The following is a 21587-nucleotide window of genomic DNA, read 5'->3' as shown; positions in this document are numbered from 1 at the left end:
TTAATTCATTAGGATTCCAGAGTCAGAGCCCTTAATCTTTGCAAAATATTACCTATTAAGCAAAGCTATCGCGCTAGGCATTTTCAGAGTACAAAGGAGTACAAAATTGCTCTTAAAGCAATTGTTCTGTAGGAGAGAGAGGAATAAATCACACAATATGAAGACCATCGTGCTGATACTATGTATACAGCATTCTTCAGTAATGCATACTGTGGGTTTACAGTACCTGATTTTCAACAACTCTGCAAAGTGGACGATGCAGAGATTTTTGCTATTTCCTTTTACAGTTAAAGACAATAGGTAAGAGAAAGTCCTCCCAAGATGTGTGATGTGTGATAAGCACAGGCTGGACACTCTACCTCCAACTCCAAGTCTAGCGTCCTTTCCCCTTTGCTTACCACTTACTCACCAAGAATAAATCTAAGTGGGAGAAACATTATCACAAGGTTCAGAAAAAGATACTTGAAATTCAGAGTTCAAATCTCCCATTCAACACTGAGCTAAACTGGGAAGTTTCTAAATAAATCTCCAACCAAAATTTTTAAAACACAGAATTAATTTTTTTATTCAAGGTAATTCTTAGACTCAAACATTTGTGAACTCAGTCAAGATAGGTGGAACCATAGATGCACCAATATTTTTTCCAACTCCTCATACTTTTTACTTTTCTTTGAAGTCATCTGAAATGTATTTTGATGTCAGGTGTTACAGGCGAATAAGTTTTCTACCTCAAAGTAATCAATCAATTTGCTAGCAGCATTTATAGATTAATGTAGCCTTTTCCCCTTAGATACTCACATGTCTACCTTGGCTTATTTTCTGAGCTATTTCTACATTATTAGGGTTGGAAACACCTTACTAATAAAAAAAAATGAAACAGAAAACAATAAGGGAAAAGAATAGAGAGTGTAACATCTGTGCAAACACCCATATGTTAATCGATAAATAAAAAAAGATTTAAGTCAATGAACAAAATAGAAACATATGTGATACATGACCAAAAATATTACTTTGCAGAACTGTTATAAATACAGAAAGATAAATGTTCAAGTAAAAAACAATTAGTCATTAGTCATTCATAGAAAGAAAAAAAACAAATTAGCAAAAATTTTTAAAATACAACAATTTTGGTACTGATATAGGCAAATCATCATGATCCATCTACTACTACAGAATGTATAATAATTGGTATGACTGTGGAAGATAGCATTTTTACCTAAAGCATGACAGTATCCTCTACCCTTCAGTCTATTCATTGTATTCCTAGGAGATTTTCTAAAGGTGTGAGCACTGTGGTGTACTCCTGTAATCCCAACTGCTTGAGAAGTTGAGGCAGGGGAATCACAAGCTGGAGACCAGCTTCAGCTGCTTAAACACACCTTGTCTCAAAACAGAAAGGGGCTGGGAATGTGGTTTAGTGGTAGAGTGCCCCTTGGTTCAATCCCAAGTGCCACACAAAAGAAGACAAAAGACAAAGAAGAAGGGGGAGGAGGAGGAAAAAGAGAACTAACTAAAGATGTGATCAAAGCTGTTTCCCACAAAGGTACTCATGGATCCCGTTTATAATAGCCAACAAGCGACCTCAAAGCTAGACTTCAGCTGACTGAGTAATCATTAGCTTGCAATGGAATAGCTCGTGGACTGGAAAACTAACTCATTCTTCCAAACCAACGTACTCAAAGCACAACTTTGTTAGCTCAAAGGCACCATGCTAGGCCTGAGGAATACATAGTTCCTCCCCTTACATAGCTCACAGTTAAGGGGACAATCAAAATTCACACAGAAATATATAAAGATGCAACTGTGACAAGAGCCTAGAAGTACACCAGGCAACAAAAACCTCCACTGGAAAACAGATAAGTCAGGGGGACCAAGAAAGTTTCCCAGGAGAGAAGTGATTCAGAACTGAGATCTGAGGGGTGTTTTCATTTGGACTTTAAATGTCCCCCAAAGACCCATGGATCAAAGGCTTGTCATGGCAATATTGGGAGGTGGTGGAAACTTTAAGAGGTGGGGCCTAATGGGAGGTATTCAGGTCATTGGGGGCGTATCCTTAAAGGGGACTGTGGGATCTAACACCCTTCCTCCTCTCTTTTGCTTCCCTACCAAGAAGTGAGCAGCTTTGCATATCACACACTCATACTAGTTTGTACTGCCCTCCCACTACAGACATACAAGCACTGGGTCTTCCTGATCAGGGACTGAAACTTCAAAAGCCATGAGTCAAATAAACCTTTCCTCCTTATAAGTTGACTCTCTCGGGTATTTGTTACAGTAGTGGAAAGCTGACTACAACAAAGAGGAAGAGTTACCTGAGTAAAAGAAGGGCAGCCAGACAAAGGAATAAGAACACACACAGGCTGTTTTCCTCCCATGCTGTGTATGTTGCTGAAGAAAGAATGTGGATATGCAACAAAGAAAGACCATAAACACAAATGTGTAATACGCTACCTGTATAAATATGTGTATATGTATTTCTATACACATACTTAAGAACAAGAAGGACTATCAACAAAATATTCACAGCGTTTATATCTGGTTGGGGTGGTATTTGTCCCTTTAAACCTTTTTTCTGTTTTTTAAAATTGTTTGTATTAATTTTATAAATTAAAAAATAGGGTGTTAAACAGATCAGGAAGCTACATATCTGTTCAGTGGCACTATCCCATCACCACCTGTGTTATCCAAGCCAAGCCTACCCCAGGACCAGCCCAAAGTTGCCCCAACCATAGAAGAAGTTGAGAGAAGCTACAGACTCCAGAATTAGCCATGTTCCCTCACTTGCATCTTTAGTTACAAATGACTATTTACCTGTCAGTTGCGCTGAGAACACCCATAGGTTTTCCTTTGAAGTGAACCTCTTGGATTTAAAGAGATTTTTTTTTTAAGCTGTTGAAGGTTTGCTTGATCTAAGTCTCAGGGACGTTTGAAGTTGTGACTTAATGGAAGATTATTTTTATTCACAGTGATCAAGCAGTTAATGAGATAAAGTAGTGAGGAGACAAGCTTAATAGAATATGTGGTTGCACCGCATGTTAATCTTTATAAAAGGCAGAATGAAAATAACAGGAAACCAGGAAGAAATTGGGACAGATGGCTGAACAGCTCAAAGATAGGAAAAACAACTCATCCCTGCACAGGCCTTTCAAAAGCAAACCCCTCTCATGTTGAGTTCAATAGATTAAAAAAACCGACAAAGAATGAGAAGATGGGTAATCAGGACAAAAACTTTCCTCATGGCTGTTTGCTTGAGACCTTCATCTAGAACTTCTTCAGTCCCTCTCCTGCCCTTCCTCTGAAGGGAAAATATGCCTGGAGCAAATACAAGCTTTTGACATGAAAAGAACATAAACAGTAAGGAAAGTCACCACTGTCCTCCATGGCTGGTGATCAGCCATCTTAACCTCCACAAGTCATAACAGACAAGAGGGAGCCTCCAGCCGAGCCAGATTCAACCACAATGCACTGGGGAGACCATGGAGGAAAGTGGCAGAAGAGGGAAAGAGACCATCACTTCCTGTGATTCTCCATGTTGGTTTACGATCACCATTTTTTTTTTTTTTTTGGACGTTATGGTGGAAGTGGTGGTAGGTTTTTCAGTTGTGTTTTTGTGTGTGTTGTGTTATGTTCATTTTTCAGTCCAGAAGAGAAAAAAATCAGGCTACCCAGTTATCTAATCAAGTCAGAAAACTGATAAAAAGCCTAAATAGCTACCAGAGAGAAAAAGAAAATTATCATCAACAGGTATCATTTAATTCACTGCTGGAGAAATGGAATGAAATATGGATAGTTTTAGTATTTCAAGTGCCAGATTTTTGAATTAAATTTGGGAAAGTTATGTTTCCCAAAGGGTCCTCTAAGGTGTTCACTTAAAATTCAGATTCCTGGGCCCACCCCAGCCATTGAGTCACTGGAACAAAGGTGGGATACAGGAATCTGTGCTTCTAAAACATTTTAAACAAATTTTAATCAATGTCTAAAGTAACTGGCAGATGTAGGGACCATTCCTCAAGCTTATCTGGCAGCAGTTGCTGACACCATGGTCTAAGTAAGCCAAACAGTCTGGACAGAGAAACTGAGGTCATGGTAAAGACTTGCCTTGGAATGAAGGTCTTTGCAGTTGCTGAGGCTGAGCTAGGAGCTGAGGGGAAGCCTCGTTCTTCACGCATCCCAGCAAACTGTGATGTGAGCTCACCCGTGCTGCCTGCCTCATGCTGTGTGCAGGAGCTTACCATCCCCCAGTCCTTTGTCTCAGACTTGTTGCTGGGCAGAATCACTTAGGCATACTTGTTTTTTTTTTTATTTTGGTTCAACATATAGCTTACCAATAGGCTGGTTCTGTTATGCTTTAACAAGCGTGTTAACCTGATTGAACAATGTGCCTATGTACGTCTTGTACAATCCTAAGTAAAATTCGATCTGTGCCTTCAGAGCCTGGTCTCCAGTGTCTGAACTGGGGTAGATACCAACGTCCTCACTCTCAGCGGGACCCCTCGTCTCTGAACATCGACAGGCAGACTGGCTCTTGTTACCAATGGGGTTTAGAGCTGGAGCGACTGTTAGACTGGGTTTTATATCTGGAACCCAGGGACACTTGGGTAGAAAGAGCATCCCTAACGTTTTGGGGGGAAATGCTTTGACTTCTTCCTTCCATGTCTCAGTTCCACCAAACCAGAACTCAGCAGTAGATTCAGGGCTGGATCTGCACAGACCATGCAAGTGGTCATAAAAGAGCAATCCCATGGAACCCGCTTTTAGAACACAAGTCAAAAGTTTACCTCTTTGCCATTCCCCTCTGCCAATGGTAGATTTTCCCTTTAATCTACCTTTTTGATGATGGAACAAGCCCTTCAGAAGAGATGGATATATAGGAGGTCTCAACTCCCATTCACCACCTTGGCTAAGCCTCACTTTATTTTGTCTCCCGCATAGCCTAAGATGCAGGACTCCATTGCTCCTCAGATGCATGTGGCTTTAGCACCCACTTTCCTCTCCACCTTGCTGTTCTACATTCCAGTTTCTGATCCTCTGAATTTTCCTTTCTCCATCACAAGCTCAGTTGTGCACTTACAATGATTTTGACTACACTTTCTACAGCATTTCTTAAGAGTTGTGCAGTGGGAGGGTTTTTTAGGGTATGTTGCCTTATGGATTGCTGGAAATAGAATCACACAAGTGATTCTTATCCACACACTGAAGTTTGAGAACATTATAATCCTCAGTAAGTAAAGAGACTTTGTCATGGTATAGCAGCAGTATATAAAATGTTTTAATATTCATTTCTTCCATTTCATCCTTGCAACAACTTTGAAAAATAAGCAGGACTAGTATTTTTATTCCCAACTTTCTGATGATAAAGCCCAGTCAGGCTAACTTTCTTTCCCCCAAAATAAAAGCAGTTAAGGAATAAAAATAAGTACTTAGACCCCAGAACTTGAGGTCTGGTCCATTGAGTCATACTTCATTGTTCCCAAAGTTATAATTTAGGTTTCCAGGACATCATCTGTCACAAGACTCCAGATTGCAACTTTCCACATTAATCCAAAGGAAGTAGAGTTAAATTTTCACTGCAGTCAACAAGTCTCTGATTTCCTTCTCTGTGTATGTCAAATATTAAGGCCCTACTGCGTTGCCACAGACTATCTCAAAAGTACTTTCTCCAGAAAAAGCATATACTGTTCAATTATAAAATGATCTCTAGAATGGACTAACAGGATTTACAAGCCTATCCTTGATTTTTATTCTTTGATTTCATAAGAATCATACATCGTGTCCCTGCATGGTCCCTAAAGAAGGAACCTCTCCTAACTTCTTCCTTCTTACTAAGAGATTAGAACCTGGTCGAAGTACTTTTCCCCAAATTCCAGATGATTTATTTTAATTAAGAGAACATTTTCCAGCCCTTCAGGAAGCTCAGTGGGCTGCCAAGCTTCCATGAGGGTTTGTGGTTCAAGCAGGGTCAAACCCACCGTGAGATCTGTCACATCTCACTTCTGGTTCTGCATTTGATTATTCATCCCACAACCACAACCACATTCATTCCACACATACATAAGCACCTACAGCAGGCCTAGAAGCCAACCAGCCAATATCTTTATATTTGCGTAGAATTTTTACAATGGAATTAGCACTGTATAGTATCAAATTGCTTCAAAGGGTGTTTTAGCAGACAATCATTAAAATATATATATGTATATGTATATACGTATATGTACACACACACACAAATATATATGTTCTGTTCAGTGTTAACAGAGACTCCCCTTTCTACCAGGAGTTATCTCCTTTTCCTCAATCTTTCAGGATTACAGAGAATATCTTCCCTGTAGAAAACATGCCAAGAATTTTTTACACAAGCACAAAATTGCCATGAAAACTTAAAAGAATTTGTTTAAAAGGAAGCAAATTAATTTTATTTTAGTGTTTTTTGCTTGAATGCCTTTGAAATTGCTGCCTTTTTTCCTTCAGGGCCAAGTTGGTTTCCTTTAGTCCCCTCAGCACAGGGTAATTTGCATGAATATAAAAAACATTTTATCTGCACTAATATTCTAGAACTTGACTGGTCTGCATATTCATGATCAGGTCAGCCTGTAAACCTATCTCCAACAGCAAGCATAAGAGTGGGCAAATCCATAATCACTTATTCTTTCAACAGAAGACTCAACTGCCGTTCAAGAATGAGGTAGACGTATGTCATACTTACCAACAAGGAAAGATCGATCTATATCATTCAGAGAATAATGTGAAGTTAGAACACAAGCCATTAGGTTTGATAGCTGTCATTACAATGCTTAGGAAGAGGATGCTTCTAAAGAAGAGGAAGATCAGAAGGCGAAAGACTCTCATGTTTTAAAATTTCAAAAATGCATCAGTAAATATAGCAAAAAAGGTGAAACATTTTTAACACTAAATTTTGTTTCCAGAGAGAAAGGCAGCTTAATGACTCTTTGGTAGCTAAGATGTAGATGTATGTGTGTGTGTGTGTGTGTGTGTGTGTGTATTTGTTACCAGGGATTGAACCCAGGGGTGCTCTTACCATTGAGCTACATCTTCAACCCTTTTCATTTTTTGTTGTGAGACAGGGTCTTACCGAGTTCTTTAGGGCCTCACTAAGTTGATAAGGCTGAATTTGAACTTGTGATCCTCCTAACTTAGCCTCCTGAGCCACTGGGATTACAGGCCTACACTACCAACCCTGGCTAGATGTATATTTTTAACAACTATATTTAAGCCACCAAAAACTCTCTAAGTGATTATCATATATTAAGTGATTATCATATACGATTGTCCATGGCACCTCTGATGTCCTCAGATGAGAAAATCACCAATGGCGAAAAAACTGCATTTCATTTTTGTGTGGTGGAAAATTCTAGAAATCACCAAGGTTTCAAAAAGTTGCACAAATGCTTTTTCAGTGGTATATTAACTACATTGCCATAGATCTAGCAATGACTTGACCCTTTTCTTGCAAATATATATGATATATAATTACACATGACCAACATCCCCAATTGAATGTTTCTTGAATGCTCTATGGTACAGGATGAGCTTGTTTTTGTTTGTTTATGAATTTCCATCCCACTGGAGGCTAATGACAGTAAGTAGCTGCAGTACATGTAGCTCATCACATGCATTTGACATCACCCAACCAAACTAGACCCTAACAGGAAGAGGCCTCTGATCATGCTTGTGTGTCACAACAGTGACACATTGTAGTAAAAGTTTCTAAATATTAATTGTCAATATCTGTTCTTTTCTTAATCTAGACCAGCAACAAACTTCATGACCACACATTCCACTTCAAGTAACTCTGGTGGAAAGCACAGAGATCTTATCTCAGCCACTTAGATAAATACTTTAAATTTAGTAATTAGCAAATATTAGACAATTTAAGCAAAAAATGTCCTACTGCTCCTCTTTCAAGCTTTTTGTGCAGTTTCCTTGATTGGTATCCCAACATAGCAAAACCAATATTTTTTAAAACCATCACCATTTGCAACTACTTACCTTTATAAATTATCTTCTTGTATAAATTCCACTAACAAGTAAGTAGATAAGCAATGTGATTGATCTATAAGTGAAAAATTGCACAGCAATAAAAAGGAATATAGTCTGGATTTAACTGTAGAAACAAATCATTGTAATTTACCATATGACTGATTGACAGAAAAGAATCATGATCATATATTAATTCAGTAAAATTTTTAAAAATTCAACATCCATGCAGGCATTAAAACTAAAGTAGTAGTATTTTTTGATGAGTTTGTGGCTTTATTTGGTCACACCACATTGTATTCAAAAACATGATGTCACTTTGTGCCTTAAGTGTGTGTGACTATAATTTGTCAGTTCAGAATAAAAATAATAAAAATTTGAAAACTGAAGTAGCGAACTGGGAAAGACAAAGACACTGCTTTAATCTGATAAATAATACCTTCAAAATACAAACCTACAGCAAACAGAATACTTAATGATAAAAGTCAGAAGTGCTTCCTTTTGAATCAGAAACAAGCCAAGACTCCCCAATCACCACTTCTGTTCAACACTGAACTGGAGGGCAGACAACTCAGCAAGAGATAAAATGCTTAACTGTTCAGTGGGAAAAATAATGTCATTATTCATAGACAAAGGCATTATGCACATGGAAAATCCAGAATGTTCTATGGAAAACCTATTAAAACAATTATAAGTAATCAGAAAGACGGCTAGAAACAGGATCAGTTTTTAAACTTGTGTTCTAATACATTGATAAATAATCAGAGAATTTTAAAAAGAAAATGTGTTTTTGTCTCCCCTACCCCCAGTCAAAAAAAAAAAGTAAGATGAGAATATAGTCAGGGAACAAGTTCATGCATAAAAAAACCAGTATCTGTTCCTGAGGACAACATCTTAGCCCCTGCTATAGTTTAAATCTGGAATGTCCCAAATGGCTCAAGTCTTGGTCCTCAGCATGATGCTACTGGGACACAGAAATTTTAAGATGCAGAACCTCGGGAAAATTGTTAAGTCACTGGGGGTGTACCCTCACAGGGGAGAGTAGGACTCCAGTCTCCTCTTCTTCCTCTTTCATTCACTTCCCCACCATGAGATAAACCATCTTCTTCCACCACACATTTCCACCATGTTGTGGTTACCCCAACATAGCAAAAGTAACTGGACTGAAACCATGAGCCAAAATAAATCTTTCCTCTCTTATAAGTTGATTATCTCAGGTATTTCATCTCAGTAACGAAAAACTGACAACCACACAACCTCTGAGGAATTTTATGTAGAGGAAAACCACATATTTATACTTTAGGAGACTCGCCCTGCCATGGATTGGCAAGAGCAAGTAAGGCCACAAACTCCATCTGAGTTATGAATGCCCTTTTCAAATGTCCTAAAGACAGTTACTATCCAAACAATAACCAGTTAAGCCAACAGGATGAAAATTCCATTAACAAATATAAAATTCTGCCTTTTGATTCAAAAAAGAATTTATACACAGATAAGACAGCAGCCTAATAATGGTTTATGAAATAAAGATGTGAGGCGTCTAGTGGATAGTTTACTAGACACCCACAGTGGGTGACAGCTATTAGAAAAGCTATTAGGAGATTATAAATTGCAATAATAGCCACTAGATGAAAAAAGTATCTCCTGGCTTCTCTAATAGCCTGGTAGGCTATTATGTCCTATTTCCTGTTTTGGACCCTTTAGTCATGTCTTAAGAGACAACTGTAGACATTAGCACCAGGAGGGCTTCTAAGGGAGGGGCCAATGGTCATAAAGTTTTTTGTTTCTGTCTAGCAAAACCTACTTCCCCTGGCATTTGAGTGGGTTCCCTGACTGCTCTGATCAACAGAATACAGCTGGCTCTGAGACAGTTTCCAAGTTCAGAATTTAAGGCCCTGGCAACCTCCACTTTCCTCTTGGAGTGCTCAACCACCGTTTAAAAAGCCCATCTACCCTCAGGCCACCATGCTGTTGAGGAAGCCAAGCCACATGAAGAGCCCTTGTGGAAAGATAGCTGCCTGTTCAGTCTCAAGCCATCCCAGGCCCCAGTTATGCAAATCAGCCCAGACAGGAGCCAGAAATGTGAGTGATGAAGCCATTTTACAGAGCCAGCCCAAGGGGAACCAAACCCACTGACAATCTGATCATAACCACATGAGTAACCCAAGTAAAGACCACCTGGCTGAGTTCAGTCAGCCTACAGATTCATGAGACATAATGACACCACTATCTTTTGACATAATATTATATCATATATAATAATAACCTATATAACAATAAGTGGGCTTAGCCATTGGGTTATAAAAGGCCAGATAACTGGAACATGAGTTTCCTGCTTCACAAGCTATTTCCTGCCGTATGAGGAATGGTTAAGGGAAGAAACGATATTTAGCCTAGAGAAGGGAACACTCCAGAAAGAATAATAAGTATCCTTAAATATCTGAAACAATGCCGTGTGGGAGAGAGAATGCCTTTACTCTCCAAAGGACACATTGAGGACCAAGATCAGATGTGAATGGTGAAGCAGGCAGCATCAGGTTCCTGGGACAAGCACTGTCCCATAGCAGGGTAGTTCAGAAGGGAAAACCACACTTCATCTTCTCTGGACATGTTCGTGTGCACAGTTGTGACATCTGGTCAGGCTGAGCATTAAAATGAGCCTGGAATCAGAAGAGAGACCAGAAGCTGACGCCAGGGTGCTGGGTCCTACCACGTATTTGAGGGAACTGGCAATGTACAGGCAACTCCCCTCAGTAGGCTTGCTGTTCTCCATTTCTATTGTTAGAAAGTGCTGACTCGTGAGGATTCAAATTCAGGGCCTTGACTCCAATGAACTCCATGCTTAAACAAACAATGCTTCTATTTTTAAGAGGTTCATGGAAGTAGGTGGCATGGATGCTCTTAGGAACCTCTTCTAGTATTTAAGGAAAACACTTTATAGAAAAGCTTTAAGACGGAGAGAAATGGCCCTTAATTACCACTCCAGCTGCCTACTTCCTTGCATTTGATAACTCACCATAGCCCACAGACTGGTCTAGTCATTTCACAGTATTCTCTGATGAATCTCCACCCTGTACCCGGTACTGGGGATTGAACCCAGGTTCTCAGGCATGCTCGGCAGGTGCCCAACCACTGAGCTACACCCCCAACCCACAGTATTCTCCTATTTATGCCACATGAACCTCTATAAGATTAATGTCTTATATTTAATTATATCTTATTATCTTAAATTCCTACTTCACAGATGAAGAAACTGAGGCCCAGAAAGGTTAAGTAAACTGCCCAAATGCACAGTCAGTAAATCCTAAACTATTAACTCCAGTCAGTCCACTGCCTGGGTAGATCAAAGTATTCTTCTTACCGAAAGTTGTGATTTTGTTTTAACTAAGAAGTTCCTGGGGAGCTTCTTCCTTTCTTTCCAGAAACCCTTTTATTTTATTTTCAAGTGGATAATGAATTTGTAGTGTTAGAAATAGCAGAAAAAAGAACAGATTAAGAGTGAAAGTCCTCTCCTTATGTAGTGATGTCCATTTATTTGGGGAGTAGTGGGTGGGTCCAAGGTAGAGCTTAAGAAAAAAATGCTAACAATACTTTCCAGTTTTCTCCTCAAATCAGACAGATTTCACAAATCAGATAGATGCCATATAACACAACGCTCCTCAATGCGAACTAGAAAACCAATTACCCAAAGAGAACAAGATATGATAAACAAAGTCAATCATTATTATTCCTTTCCATTAAGAACAATACACATTTGAAAGAGCCTTCCCTACAAATAACCCAAACTTACTACTGTTATATTTAAAAGTCAGTTTGCCAAACCAGGAAGCCTCAGTATATCTATTCAGAAAGAATGGAAGTTCATTCCTTCAAGGACCAACTCGGGTTTATCATAAGTCTTGATATTGAAAAGTACCCAAAGAGCAATCAATGGGGACTCTGGATGTATATATTTTTAACTGTCTTTGTGCCGTGGGCAGTTGGCTACACGGCTGACTGTGGAGGTGTTTTCTACAGGGCTTTGGATGAAATGACCCTTCAAGGTAGTTTGGTATATTTCAAGTACAGGGCTGTGTTTATACTCAATCCCAGATCAGACAAGCTTCACTAACCACAGAAGTTGGGATAAGAGCCAGATGCATCCCACACATCTCTGTGGTCCTCCTGCCTTCTGGCAAACTCCAGGACCAGATTGGAAAATCTGTGCCCAGTTTGGGGGCCAAGTTTGGTGTGATCCGGGGATGATTTATATGGCTTTGGGCGGAGTCCACATGATATGTGCTACTTTGGCCAAGTTTAGCTTTGGAGTTTCTGACTCATTTGAAATAAAATGTATTAGGTGGGGACAGATGGGCTCCCCAACAGGGACCAACGGAGTTTCCTCCAAATCTTTTGGGGACCAAAAACAACTGATTTTCCCACCTCTTTGATTCAAAGGTCTAAAAAGCATGCAACGCAGGTGGTGTAGGGAGAAGGAGTTGGACGTACAAGTGCTTTCCAGGATTTGCCAAAAATAAAAATAAATTGCTTTTAATTTCTGAAGGGAGAAAGACTGGATTGATTTTACAGGCTCTCCTCTAAACAGCAATTTACATGCTGAAACTGTAAAGCTGAGGGTAAAATATCCCTTCCTGGTGATTTGAAATCCGTTGATTAATTTCAAGTTGATGACCTTGTTCCCCTGCAACAATAGAACTTTAATTCATCTCACTCAGGCTGCCTCTAACTAGTTTTCAACAATCGCTAAACAACCAGCAAGTAGTGGCTATCCAAGGGATGGAATCCCTATTAATAAATACAAATTAAATGAAGCATAGCAAAAGGACCTGATCCCAATACTAAACTAAATAAGGATTTTCTGTGCATTTAAAAGAGAAAAATACAACCCCATCAAAGGAAGAATCTCAGATACTCTACAGCAATGCTGTTCTGTAGAAATAAAATGCAAGCCACGTATGTAATTTTAAATTTTCTGGTAGCCACGTTAAAATGTGAGGTCTCATGAAATTCATTTTTGAAACATGTTTCTCTTTAACCTAATACATCCAAAATATTATTACTTGAACATACGATCAGCATAAAAAATGGATGACTTTTTGCATTCTTCTTTGCATACTGAGTACGTCTTCCACACCTAAGAGCACATCTCAATTTTAACTGCATATTTTGAGTTCTCAGTAGACTCATCTGGCTAGTGACTGCCATTGGACAGGGCAACCTTCAAGTAAAAATCATGCCATATGTATTTCTAAGCAGCTGTAATAGTTAACTCAGAAACCAAGCAACAAGCATGTAATGAACCATTATGATCTCTTAGGAATAACATCTAAGAAGTAGTTAACAGCAGCAGGCTGCCAGGAGTCAGAGATGAACCTTCCCCAAGCTTCAAGACCATGTGCCTCAGTTTCCCCATTGGAAAAATGATGACAAGAGCCTAAAGTATCTCATGCAGCCAAGTGGGTTGAATTAGTTAATACAAGTACAGGGTTGGCACTGTGCCTGGAATGTCATAGTAATCAGCAAATCTTAGCAAGAAGAGGCTGATGAGAATATCTTGAAGGTAAAATTGTTCCTTATTCATCACCACAAGTCCCAACACCCACCACAGTTCTGGTCTACAGAAGGTGGTCAATGAACAATTTATTTAAGATGTCCAGGGCGGTGGGCACTGTGGTGTGCTGTCCCGATTCTACTTTCAGAAATAAATGAAATTTTACTTAGGCTGCAGAGAGTGCCACCAGCAAGCAACCCCTGCTATTATCTCCCTCCAGGGATTGCCCTAGCTAAAGAGCAATAACATCCTTGGGGAAATGCAAATCAGAACCACAACGAGGCATCACCTCACCCCAATTAGGACGGCTAATTAAAAAGATGAAAATTAACAAATTCTGGTGAGGATGTAAAGAAAGGAGAACTCTCACATATGGTTGGTGAGAAAATAAATTAGTACAGCCATTGTGGAGAACAGGATGGAGTTTCCCCAGAAAACTGGAATAAAGCTACCATGTGACCCAGCTATCCTACTACTGGGTATATATCCAAAAGAACTGAAACCAGTAGGTTAAAAAGATCTCTGCACCGGTGTGTTGATTAGGACACTGTACATGATACCGAGTCGATCTGTATCCATCGAGAGATGAAAGGATAAAGAAAATTGAACATACTGCCCTGCCACAGAAAGAAATGAAATCCTGTCATTTGCAACAAGAAGAACAGAACTACGAATCACTGTGTTAAGTGAAATAAGCCAGATACAGAAAGACAAGTACTGCGTAATCTCACTCATGTGCACAATCTAAAAAAGGCGATCTCCTAGAAGTACAGAGTAGAACAGTGGTGACCAGATCTGGGAAGGATGTGGGCAAGGAGGGAGGAGAGAAGATGGTTAACCAGTTAGGAGTTCAGTGGGACAGGAATGACTTCTAATGCTCCACAGCACAGGAGAACAACTAAGGCTGACAACAATTAATGGGATACTTCAAAAGAGCTGGTAGGGAAGATTTTTAATGTTCTCAGCACAAAGAAATGATATATATCTAAGCTGATAGATTGGGCAGTTACTCTGATATGATCAATACACGTTGTAGATACGTATTGAAATGTCACAATGCGCCCCATGAAAGTGTGTGCATACTTCGTGTCACTGAATAATATAAACTAAAAAGGAGCAATGCCTTACCAAATCCAAGTCCCTTCTCCAGGGCTGTTTGTTTATAACACAACGACACTCAGGTAAGCTCTCCCCTCCTTGTGGAAGACAGATGTGAAAGACCATTCCTGCTCCGAAGCTCATCTTGTGTTTGTATCCTTGGCCATGCATCCTGGCCCAACTTCTCCATCTTCTCCCTTCCTCTGGTGTTGATCCCCAAAGCACTTCACAACAAACATCCTGCATATTAATACACAACCCAGAACCTCACCAGATGTTTAAAGAAGAGTTAGGACAGTGAATGGGGCTAGAGGTATAGCTCAGTAGTAGAGAGCACATGTTTAGCAAGTCCTGGACCCTGGGTCCCAATGGAAGGAAGGAAGGAAGGAAGGAAGGAAGGAAGGAAGGAAGGAAGGAAGGAAGGAAGGAAGGAGGGAGGGAGGGAGGGAGGGAGGGAAGGAAGGAAGGAAGGAAAAGAAAAGAAAAAAGCAAGCACCCATGTTCTTATAATAATTGCTGTTAGCCAAATACAAGTGTTTGCCCATATACCTCACATCTGCAACTCTTCCCACCAGGAACTCATATTTTCCAAGATACATGACCAATGACAGAAGAAATGAGAACAGCTGGGAACATTGAGACTCTTTCAAGAAAGCTTCTTTATGCTTTGGGTTATCCAAGACCACACTCTACACCCGGACGCATGCCAGAGTGAGCCCAAACCACTGAGTTCTCTTGCATCTCGGACTTTCAAATTCTTAAATTTGCCCTTTACTTAAAAAAGTCAATGATTTCACCAAGAAAGTTTGATTAGTTTCTTTTACTTTCTGTAATGAAGTGCCATCCTTTTTACACTTGAAAGGATCTTTGTAATAATGCAACATTGATCTTTTGAATACAGATGAGCTAACCTAGATAATAGGATTTAGAATGTGAAAGACTGGACCAGCAACGATATTTAAGGCTCCAGTGCCATCAAGAGGAATCATGGCACAAAACATCTGTTCCCTGGAACATTGTCTGATTCCACAGAAGTGAGTGTAGGATCATATTTCCTTCTGCACATGATTTCTGTTTTGTTCAGCATCCTAAGAGAAGTCAATATGCTGTGTCCCCAGATGTCAATCACCTGATACAAAACAAAAACAAAAACAACAGAGAGTGATTTGGCTCTCGGGTCTGTCTTCTCCAGTCTGCAGCGTTAAGCCTCAAATGTCTGGAACTAGGATTCAAAACTGATCCTAGAAGGTAGTTCTAATAAAACTTCAGACAAAATGGAAAGATGTTCATTTATACAGTGTTTTGCACTGGGGTCCATTAGGAACTGGGGATATGAAAATGGACTAAACTCACACCAAGCCCTTAAAGAACTCACAAGGGGAGATAAAAGAGTGAAACTTTGTAAAGTGAAGTGGATTCTTCAGGAAACAATACAGTATGGTGCTGGTCTTCCATCTCCCTACTCCTTAGGGAAAAAGAAAGAGGGGCTTTTTGCTGGTCCCACCCTCCAGGAAAGCTGAGCAGAGACATCTTTATATGAAGCCTCACATAGGAGGTGGCTCTTGTTCAGTCAGGGCCAATACCATGTCACCTATATATGGAGCAATATTAAACTTCATAGAGCAGCGTGAAAAAGAACCATCACAAAAGTCCCAATTCAATGACAAGTGTAAGAGGCTCAAGGCTACTGCTCTATTTATGGGCATGTCTGAGATTTTCCATTTGTTTAATTAAGTCTAAATCTAGGTTGGAACACAATAATTAATTCACGTGCAATATAAAGTGTTAAGTATGAGATACCAAATATAAAATATTTAGAAAACAGAGAGCTCTGTGTAGAATAAGTTGATCAAAGAAGCCTTTGGGATTTAGGTTAGATAATAACTGATCATTACTGTTCTCTTATTCTATACCAGGTATAAGAGAGCATATCTCATGCATATCATTTAAAACTCTCTAAAGAGTTTACAAAGGAGCTACCCCTGCTATACAAATGAGGAAAATGATGTTGAAAGTTAAGTAACTTACCCAAGAGTTTACCATTGTAAGACAGTGGAATTGGAATAAAAACTCAGTTGGGCAGGCCCCAAAACCTGGAATCTTCAACAAATAAATCATACCAAATACTTGACAAAGAGTTAGGATGGATCAGAAAGGCACAGAGGCATGAATGAAGACTTGGTTGACCAGACAGGCCCACAGGGAAAGGCAAATTGAGAGAAAATCAGTGGAGCAGGGTCATTGGGGGAGACTGGCAATCCAGAGTCCAGCTTGGGGACAGGGTAGGGTGCCAGACCTTCAATGACAAAACACACCAAAGGAATTAGGATAATGCAAAAGAAACCAAAGCAGAGATGCACTTAATGGGATACTTATAAGACAGGATTTGGGTTACCAGGCAAGATGTAACAGCACAACTCTGCAGAGCAACAGCTGGTCTCATGGGTTCCCTCATCATATCCAGCCCAGGAACAGATTAGTTCTAGGGTCTGCCTCCAGCTCACTCTGCCGATGAATTCAGTAACCTCTACTATGATGGTCAGAGCTATATCCTCCAAAACACAGACCATGTGTTCAAACCCATGGAATATTTTTTTAAAAAAGAAAAATAAGGGGCTGGGGAGATAGCTCAGTTGGTAAAGTGCTTGCCTTGCAAGCACAAGGCCCTGGGTTCGATCCCCAGCACCGCAAAAAAAAAAAAAAGAAAGAAAAATAAAGGATAGGAGGTAGGGGGAGAAGGAACAAAGGAAGAAGGAAGGGAGTGGAAAAGAAAGCAAAGAAAGATAAGAGGGAAGGAGAAAGTTTTAAATTCCTAGATCCAAGTAGTTTGGGGTACTCTATATGCAACAGCATCCTTTGAGGGATTTGTCACGTGTATTAGGGTAAAATTCCATTTAAACAAGCCATCATTTTTCAAACTTCTGTGACCACCAAGCCCCACAGGCAATCCCCAGGAAGGAATAGTTTGGGGGAAAACAGGGACACAGAACCCGGAAGGTGTGGATGGTCTGAGAGCAAATGGCATAAAGAAGAACATGGATTAGTCAGGCGTTATGACTGAAAAGAGTTGCCGATTCCATTTCAAAAAATAAGGCCAGATCATAAAGGAACTGCAAAGCCTGAAAGAACAGAGAAAAATTTCCTGAACTAAGGAATCAGCAGCAAAGATGGAGGGACCTAGAAGATCTAAGAGCTCAAAATATACATTAGGAAAAAAAATGTCAGGAAGAGCAGACCAGTGGGGAGGTGGGCTATTTTCAGCTCAATGGCAGTGTATGAAGTAGAAGTACCAGGGTTCTGAAATCAGATGTCCTCATTTGAATGTTAGCTTTTCATTTACCCCCCATGTAACCTTGAGTGCTTAATCTCTCTCCATCCCCTTTCTAGCAAAAGGGAAACTAAATTGTAAAGAAATGATGTAACTTGCCCAACACTGCATAGGTAGAAAATAACACAGCGAGGACTCAAAGCCAGATGTAGCTTCCTCCAGCATCCCTGGTCTGGACCACAGTATTTTCCCATATCTAAGACTTCAGCCCTTTGCCTTCAGCCCTTCCAGGACAAAAAAGTCAGTCACTCAAACAATCCTCCTGGGTTCCCACTGGTCCTTCTGGGTCTCTGTCCTCTTATTAGTAAGCTAAAATCATTTACCCTGGCCCACCACCCCCAGGAAAGATTTTATTGGAATATAAAGTCACATAAGATCTGTGGTACTGTTTTTAAAAATTCACCAAACTCCACCTTTAGGCAACATGTTTTTTAGTCCAAAAGCTAGTTGATATTACAGTTATGTTAGTTCAACCGAACAGATACGCTCAAGTGTAATAGTGGGAACTGTTCAGCAGCAGAACCAGCACCAGTACTTAGAGATATCTAGGTGGCCCCTATTCTTTGTGCATCTGGTTTAGCACCTTTGTGCACAGCAGTAATTACCCAAGGTCAGCACCTGTCAATTTCCATTTTGAATCACCTCACTGTAAGGTTGATTCTGCACTCTAGGACTCGCCAGAACAAAGGGCTTTTTTCCCTCATTTCCCTAATTCCCAAATTGAACCCCTGGAGGCCTGAGGTAAGCAGCCTGGCTCTTCAACAGGGAGAGAACTGGTCTCCATCCGTCATAGCCACTGGGTTATCCAGAGCCAACAGCTGTCACAGCTTCTGGTAGCAAAAGCCCCAGAGGCATTACCTGTAGAGGTGAATGTGCAAAGAAAGCTCTACTGAGCCTGGGCTTTGACTTGTAAACAGAAGCTTTGAGAGAACAAAGTTGTGAGTTTGTCTCCACTAAAGCAAACTTTCTTTGCTGTTTGCTTTGGGCATTTTGCTGATGTATCCACAGAACAAGAATGGATTTCCTGTCTGTTCCTGTAGCCTCTTCTCGCCATGCTCAACTCAGACACCACCTTGAGGCTGGAGAATAGGTGTGAGGAGACACCCAGGTCAGAACTTAGGATTCACAGGGCATTCATCTCGCTCCTCTTCTTTAACCCTTTCTTCCAGCCTAGCTATGCAGTGAATATGTGAATTGCCAAAGGAGTGCTATTTTAGGAGCCTAGTGGAACAGTGACCTGAAAAGTCACTGCTCCTTAGAGGAAGGTACAAAAAAGCCAGGGCATGGCCCATCTTTCAATGCGTGCCCTGCATCCTGCTAAGCAGTGTGCCCGTGTGCGCATGATTGTGAGGGTAAAGGAGGAAGGGATGTCAACCCAAAGCCTGTCAACCAACAAAGGAGCTCTCCCGGGTGCTGAAATCCAAACTCCAGCGGGGCCAGGCAACCTTTCCAACTGCTGTGCTCACAGGTCTACATTCAAACTCCGATTTCTTCAGACATGTTGCTCTAACATTGTATCTTTCATTTGTTCTACTTGGAGGCAGGCATGAGTATTAAATTCTGTTTCCCTTTTTATTGTGACAAAAAACCATACAAAGGCAAAACAAAAGGGGGACTTGTGTGTATGTGGTGACCACATAAGCCACAAGGAAGGAGGCAACCTGGCTGTTACCAGGAGACTAGCAATACCACAAAGCCCAGTGTTTCAAAATCAAGATCTTTAATAAGAACTCTTTGCATTTAAGGGTTACAACTAAGTTTTAAAAACTGTACAGATCAATAGAGCATGACAACCTAAAAATGCCCACCGAACAGTGATAGAACTGCCCACCTTTATACTGAAAGCTGTGTATTATCCCACCTCTGGAAGAGTGAGCTGATTAGCTTTAAGACCTGCAGAACCCACAGGGGGACAAAAGACATGAGGAACTCAGCTGGACTAGGCCCATCTGTGAAAGGGCCACTTTAGAGTTTCTGTGATCATGGGGTTAAGAAAGAGCACACAGTCCATTCTCAGAGAAAGCTTGTTGAAGGCAGAAGAAGATTACATGCAAGGATTTCCTAGGAACGAGATTGAGTCATATCTAAAGGGCACTGGAAGGTTTGGGGGAAGGATGGGTTTATGCATTATCTTTGTGACATTTCCAATTAAATGTAAAATCAACAGAATATTTTCTGTCAGGGTCACCAGTGATACTGAACACTCGCCTCAGCTTGTTAGCACACCAGTCCCTCAAAACAGCAAAAAGGAGGATAAATCAACAGTCTTTGCTACCTTTATCAGCATAAACAAAGAGATAAAAATACGGTATAAAATTTTAACTATCTTTCCCCATCCTACCTGCAAATGTGAAATTCCCCTGTGCTTCAATAAAGGAAAAATACATCCAATGAAGTCTAACAAATGTGCCATCTGTTCAGAAAGCAGGAGGCTGGCATTTGTTTTTACATGTGACACCACTGCCCTCCTGTGTTCAGAAATAATAGTGCAGCTGCTTTCCAAAGGAGTTCTAAAGGCTATCTGAACAAAAACAATACTTTCACAAATATAAATCACTTATAACATGAAGCAAGATACGAAGAGACTTCCATCTTAAATAACACAAATATCACTTGTAATAAAAACTCTATTCAAATCATATCCTGGATGCTGAGCTTTATACCACAGAGTTTTCCCATAGAAGGAAGAAGAGATCAAGAGAAAAATATATATATCATTAGAAAACTGCTGGATATGTAACATAGTGGTCTAGAATGAGCGAGGCCCTGGGTTCGATCCCCAACACCACAAAATCAATCAATCGATCATCTGGATAGCAAAGAAGTGAAAGTCAAGAATACTGAGACCTCAGTTACACATCCCTGGACTCTGAGCATGTACCTGGCTTCCCACTGATGTCTTCCTGCATGATTCCTGCAAGGAGATATAGTAGGACAACACTTTGCTTTCCACAATTATTTATTGGCCCTGCGCCTCTGCATTGACTGCACCATTTATGTCCATGGCGACAAGGTAATCCCACAGGGTATTCCTGGATAGGCATTCTTGGAAGGTCTCTCAGGAACTCAGTGCCTCAACAGAGCACAAAGAAAAATTCCCCCATCCAGGTGAAGCAGATAGAATGGTAACAACAACATGAGTTTTAACTCTACATCAATCATATCTCTGTTTTCTTCTCCCCAACTCCAACTATAGGGTCACTCAGCAGTGAACAACAATTTCAAATGGAGTGTCTATTGACAAAAATAAGGTACCAGGTACATTCAGGATCAAAATGCTTCCAATCCAATTTTTCTGTAAAATGGGGATAATTCCATCTATTCGATCCTTACAATCATCTTGTGGAGGGCTAAGATGTAATCAAAGTTTCTTCTCCTGAGCATCTAAATTTTCCCAAGATTGGCCAAAATCTGTAAGTTATACCATAATATTTCAGATTGAATGGAGGTGCAGGTGCTTGATTTAAATTTTCTGGACATGATGTTCACGTGATAATCTGAAACCTTAGTGACTAACCTCAGCTTGTGTCACCCAATGCAAAATGCAAAGTTGCTTCCTTACAGGTGAAACCAGTTCATCTGGTCACAGAAGAAAGGACTCTTGACCCCTTCTCA

This window comes from Sciurus carolinensis, chromosome 6 (assembly GCF_902686445.1).
Source record: "Sciurus carolinensis chromosome 6, mSciCar1.2, whole genome shotgun sequence".
Classification (NCBI taxonomy): domain Eukaryota; kingdom Metazoa; phylum Chordata; class Mammalia; order Rodentia; family Sciuridae; genus Sciurus; species Sciurus carolinensis.
This window is presented reverse-complemented; position numbering follows the sequence as displayed.